Source organism: Coturnix japonica, chromosome 2 (assembly GCF_001577835.2).
Source record: "Coturnix japonica isolate 7356 chromosome 2, Coturnix japonica 2.1, whole genome shotgun sequence".
In the NCBI taxonomy this organism is placed as follows: Eukaryota; Metazoa; Chordata; class Aves; order Galliformes; family Phasianidae; genus Coturnix; species Coturnix japonica.
The window spans coordinates 110656982-110661507 of record NC_029517.1 but is presented as its reverse complement, the minus strand read 5'-3'; the positions used below and the strand labels follow the sequence as shown (position 1 = coordinate 110661507).

The following is a 4526-nucleotide window of genomic DNA, read 5'->3' as shown; positions in this document are numbered from 1 at the left end:
GCCTGCTGGCTATTTTTAGGATTTCCATTTTTCCTTCTGCAAGACAGCAGCTGAGCTCCACTGCAGAGTGATTAAGAGTTGCCCTTAAAGTAGCGAAGAATTTTGGATGGAGAGGGTATGAGCCAGCACTTCTTTGCCTCTGTTTTAGTTACCAGCAGAGAGACTTCCTAAGGTTCCTGAAACATGACACTTCACCATCAGTGCTCTGTGGATTATGCTGGGCTCACTGTTCCTGCAGTCATTCCTTACTGTTCCTATCTTTTGCATCTCTTCCCTGCACCTCTGCAGTATCATCTTCCCCTTAGGAGGAGAAATAAGTACATACTAAGATTGTCTCATTGACTGTAATCTGTTTTTCTTGATTGCACTGAAGCATCTATACTCTCAGAACAAGTCTGCTGCTGTGTATGCACCTTACTTATGCAATTTTCTTCCCTTTCAACTGATGCTAGTTTTGGAGACACACATACTTCTCTCTCTCTCTTTTATTATTTTTTCTTTTTTTAAACACCGTTTTCACTGTACTTACAAATTTAAACGTCTTCCGATTGCAGGCACTAAACAATTAGGAGTCCAGCACTAACATACTGGCTTTACAGGGATCCATCAGCATGACTCAGCAGCCTGCAAGCCTGAGCTCCAGTTGCATGCAGTTACTACTACCTTCTCCTATTGCACTAGTAGGAGTCAGTTAAAATATTACTGGGTGCAAAACTAGCTGTAGTAATAATGATAATAACACTCATGATACAATAATTGATGGAACACCTCCTGTCCTAGGACTGCCTGAGAGAGCTGGGGTTGTGCAGCCTGGATGAGAGAAGGCTTGGGGGAGACCTGAAGCAGCCTTCCAGTATCTAAGGTGAGGTTACGAGAAAGGAGAAGACAGACTCTTATCTGTATGATAATACAAGGGGAAATTGTTCCAAAATAAAAGACGGGAGATTTAGGCTGGATATAAGGAAAAAGCTTTTTACAGTGAGGGTAGTGGAGCACTGGAAAAGGTTGCCCAGAGGTACAGTGGATGCCCTGTCCCTGGAGACATGCAAGATCAGACTGGACCTGACCTTGCTGTAGGTATCCATGTTCACTGCAGGGGAGATGGACCAGATGATCTTTAAAGGTCTCTTCTAACTCAAATTGATTCTATCAATAATAAGTGACCTCTTTTGCAGATTCAGCTATCTAATCCCAATTCAGTGTCTAATTTATATGTGATGCCTTTGAGACCACACAGTGTAACAATAGGGTTCGAAGGTTTTGTTTTTGGTTTTTGTACTTTTTTAATTACTTGAAGTGTTGGATAAGGTACAAGTTTAAAGGAAAACTTAGCATTTCCCAAAATATTAGATTAATATAGTTAGCTATCATTTAAATGTTTGGGTTGTTTTTTGTTTTTATGATTGAAGTGCTTTATGTCAGAGAACATCAAACTGGTATATTTTCCTTTTTAAAAATCATCTCCAACCCATCTTAATAAATATGACCTACTACTTGAGACTGAAACATATTTTGGGGAGATTTTTCCTTCATCTGTTTTCCTCTGTACAATAACATTGTTTTTCTTGTCTTTTTCTACAGAATCATTGTTAGTTTCCACAAAGTTCGACACTTTTTTCCTCCTTCAACTTACAATACTTTTAAAACACTGTATTTATCTGTAAAGTAAGGCTAACTCACTTATATTACCACCTTTTCAGATGAAATTTCCAAGCAGCAGATACAATCCAGGTAAAAACGTCCAGTAATAAATGACGGAAGAAATAAAAGCAAGGACACTGTTTAAAGGAGGGAAAACAGAGTATCTGAACGTTTCCATTATATAAGGGAATGGGAAAAAAAAATAAAATAGGAAGTCTTCAACAGTTCCATGGTCCCCTTTTTTACTTGTATTGTAAGGTTAGAAGGGTTTTTGAGTAGGATGAGTTTTCAGTTATTGAATGCTTTTCTCAGTGGAATGTTCCATCTTTCAGATCTTGAGTACTGTGCTTTTTGAAACAGTCATAGACAGTATGCAACGAGCTTTGTGTTCTCAAGATGACTATTTTCACGTGCTATTTCATAATAATCCAAAAGAGACATCTACAATAAAAATCAGTGAGAATCTACAATAATAATCAGTGAGAATTTAGTATGCCCAAAGCATCAACTTTCAAAATTATTCCTTTTTGCTCTTCTAATTTGTTCTTTTCATTGAAGGGTTAATTAACGAGTACAGCTTGTAATGAGCATGTCTCGGTTTGTGAGCTTTGCAATAAGCAAGTCTGGGAACAGTGTGAGATAAGGCAGCTTATGATCAAATTCATTGGTCTGCACCATCTGTTCTTATGCATTAATTTTCTATATGATGATCTGTCCACAGAAGGGGAATTCAAAACATACTTTCAGGGTTCTTTATTTATTATATTTGTGTTGTATCTGCTGGAAGTGTATGATGGCTAATGACTGGCATGTGTAGTTGAATGGAAGAATGAGAGCTGAGAGATCTTTTTATAGGGTTAATCAGATGCAATGCTGCAAAGTGTGCCTTTTCAAGAACAAGTAGTAACTCAAGAATAGATGAATCTGTGGTTGTAGTGTATTAGGCGAAAAGCGGGGTTTCGGGTTGTTACGGGAAAGGTTCCACCTCCCTAGTTAATATGCGTGACGCAAGCATATGGGCGTCATAAGCCATGCCTACTTCCCAGAAGGCTCTGTGCCAAGGGTATATAAGGATGTGTAAACTTGAATAAAACGCCATTTGCCATGTGCTCTCTTGTCACTGTCTCGGCATTTGGCCCAGCCGCGGATAGTCAGGGATGAACACGGGACAATTCAGAGCTACATGTGGTGCAGGTGATTACTAAAAAGAGAGAGAGTGAGAATAAAGGATGAACAGAAGGAAAAAAATAATCTGGTAATTTGAGAAATGGAGTCAAAGATTTTTAAAAATGACCTCTGAGCTGGGAAATATTGCTGTAGTGGAAACACTGGAAATGAGCAGCTTTCAGTTATGGAGATCAGATCCCATGGGCTTAGATATGCTTAGATTGGGCACTCATAATATGAAGAAAAAAATAGATTAATATAATCTTTCTAAGTCCAGTTTAAGTGATTCACCAATAACTTGTCTCAGTTAGAACTCAGTTTACCAGCCAAGCATTCACCTCCCTTAACTTAAAACATTTCTTGTTCTTCTTTGCCTTTACCTGCTTCAGTGTTCAGAGTTATGACTGGGATGTGCGCTACGTGTCCTCCCTTAATGCACAACACTGTTTTCCACCTCAATTATTGCAGGAAGCAAGGTTATATGAAGAAGTAAATGTGTGATAAAATAGCTGGTCTTTGTTGTAATGCTTGTGTATCATGAAGTGTTATAAGTTTGCATAGCCAGTTTCAATCCAGGTATTTCCCAAAGAATGAAATTGTTATTACAGTTTCACTGTTCATAAACAACTTCTTTTAGCATACAGGGAATACACATGCAGACATACATAGATGCACCTGCATCACTTAACCTGTTCTGCCATTTTCTTTCTTTGACCCTCCGTTCATGTTACTAACAAGAGCTAATCTTAGCTAGCTAATGAGATCTGACATTATCGCAGTCCATTGCAGGATGGCTGGAGGCTAGAGGATTTTGTGTATCTTGTTTTATTCATATGTTGTCCTGGAGAGAAATGGAAACATCACGTAAAAGCACTGAGCACTCAGTGTCTGCCTCTGGGCAAAATACAGGTAAAAGACCCCTTTAAAATAAAATCATATAAAATTTAATGTAATTTCTATATTTTTTAATAGAAAGACTGTTCATAATAGAGGCATGTCTTACTCTGACCTCATCTGCCTTGCATAAATGCAGAATTTTTGCAGATGGGGGAAGACTTACTGTATAATTACATCAGGTTAGCTGAGGTCAATAATACTGGAAACATATATTGATGTGGTGAGTAGCATTTATTAATTTATTTTCTCTCTCTTACTTCTAGCCAGAAAATCTTAAATACTTTTTCATGATCACAATTCCTCTTCATCTCCTGCTTATCAAGTATTCTAGGACAGCATCCTATTGTTATTTTGAGGTAATTTTTTAGCCTGTGAGTATAGGAAACAGATTTCCCTTTTCCTCCCCTTTCTAAATGTGGCTGCACTAAGATCTATTTATTTATTTATTTATTTATTTCATGTTTGGCTCTTTCATATAGATAAACCTCTGCCATGCTGCAGCTTTTTGAGTGCCTTGAAGCTTGCAAATGACTCATGTGGCACACTCCCTTCCCTTTAGCCAACATTGAAGAAGCCTGGAAAAACTATGTTTGGGAATGATCCTCCTCCTGGCTTACATCACAAATGACTTCTATTACAGGATAAAGCCTGAAGGCACAATCCAGCCTGAAATACATAGTCATCATGAACTGTAAAAATACTTCATAACAGAAGTTAAATACTCCAAATCATTTACAATTCTAAACCCAAATCCCTATCAGTCTACATTTCCAAATTCTTCAAGTATGTTTTCTTTTTCAATAAATGCCAATAAGAGATAA

At 37.7% G+C, this 4526-nt stretch overlaps 1 long non-coding RNA gene across 1 annotated transcript; it reads left to right on the top strand.

Annotated features, from left to right (window-relative positions):
* Positions 1–3036: 3036 nt before the first annotated feature.
* Positions 3037–4526, top strand: LOC116652979. Its single transcript, XR_004306266.1, has 2 exons — positions 3037–4061; positions 4185–4526. It is a non-coding gene; the product is annotated as an uncharacterized LOC116652979 (long non-coding RNA).